This window comes from Arachis ipaensis, chromosome B02, assembly GCF_000816755.2.
Source record: "Arachis ipaensis cultivar K30076 chromosome B02, Araip1.1, whole genome shotgun sequence".
NCBI lineage: Eukaryota > Viridiplantae > Streptophyta > Magnoliopsida > Fabales > Fabaceae > Arachis > Arachis ipaensis.
In genome coordinates, this window is record NC_029786.2 from 68,341,949 (window position 1) to 68,343,575 (window position 1,627).

The 1,627-nt window shown below is 26.4% G+C and overlaps 1 pseudogene; it reads right to left on the reverse strand.

The window, feature by feature from the left end:
• LOC107625408 overlaps nt 1-1,627 on the reverse strand; it is a 39,895-nt pseudogene that overhangs the window by 27,509 nt on the left and 10,759 nt on the right.

A 1,627-nucleotide genomic window follows, 5' to 3' on the forward strand; every position in this document is an offset into this window, starting at 1 on the left:
AATATGATCGAAAATATTTAGGATTCCATAAAATGATGGGAAGGATTATGCTCTTACCTTAGCAATTGTATTTCGAGCTTTATTCCAGTTGATCTGATCATAAGGTTCATTGTACAGTTCTTTTCTTAAGGATTTGATTAATTCAGTGATAGGGCCCACAAACTTCTTTCCAAATATATATGACATAGGCATGTAAATCAAGCGAGTGTAGCACATGATGGATTCTAGCATATTGTTTGGAAAACAACTTAATTATACAGAACACACCTAGGGATTGGTTGAGGAAAGAAAATAAATGAAATAATGCAATATTTTTCTTGATTTTGCTGATTATGCCTAATTTAATTTCAAAATTTTAAATGGTATAATTCAACTTAAATTTATCAAATTGTCCAGAAAAATTAACCATTTTATTAAATTCTTTTCTTAAATTTTTATTTCTATTAAAGAATATTTATATATCAACAAAAAATGATCATATAAAGATAATTTTAGAAGAAAATGAGTTGAAATTCAAATATACATAACCAAAATTCAAATAATAATTCGCATTGATGCATGGAATCCAAAGTTTAAAGTATATGAGTACTTTTGAGACAAACCTGGTTGAATAGGACTGAAGTTAGGTAAAAGCCATAATTCTGGTGGAAGTGGATTGCAGCCTGACCACTCATATACTCCAAATACCTTTAAAAAGGTCAAGTCATGATTATCTATCAAAAATTCAAAAACAAATTTTTTTGCACTAAAATTATTTTAAATTATAAACTATACTTAAGGGCATATTTATCTATCTGCAAAATGATGTAGTCATTTTTCTTAGACATTATATCATATAAATTCTCTTTGATAGTAATGCCAAAAAAAAAAAATTAGTTTTCATATGATGTTTTGTTTGAATCTTTTCGTTTGAATTGAGTGTGTAGTAACTAATATCTGATCGGAAAAAATCATATAAACTAAATAACTAATGATTCTTCTTGTATTAAGCACTTCAACGCATCATTTGTATTTTTTTATTACTTTGCTATTCTGCATCATGTAATTGAATAGTTGACATGTTATTAGAATTCAAGGTTTTATCCTAATGTGGTTAGCCTATTGATGCATGTTATTTAATACAGAAACTTGGTATACTTATGTGTGTTATGGCTTGTATTTATTGTACAGCATGTAGTACTGTTAATATTAATATATACATGCATATAAAGTTGTTCAATTCATTTAAAGACATAAAAAACATGTATTTGAAATATCAGTAATGTGATCATTCTTGTCGTTCAATGTCAGAGAGTACATACACATACATAGGGGGTCCTTAATTAGAGGTAGAAGGAGCCGGACTACTCCATCAGAATTCGTGGTTGTTCGATTTATTTTACCTTTAGCTTCGATTCAACTCATCTTGTTTTATTAAATAAGTTAGGTTTAGATTTTTTTAAAAGTCTATTAGTTTAAAGACTAGGTCATAGAATCTATAAAAAGTCTATAAAATTTATTGGGCTCACTTATCAAAATATTTTTTTTTATTTAAATTTTTAACTATTTACTTATAAAGACTAGATAAAATTGTAAATTTTTTGTTAAAAGAAAAAGGTTATGAATTATAAATATAATTATAATACAT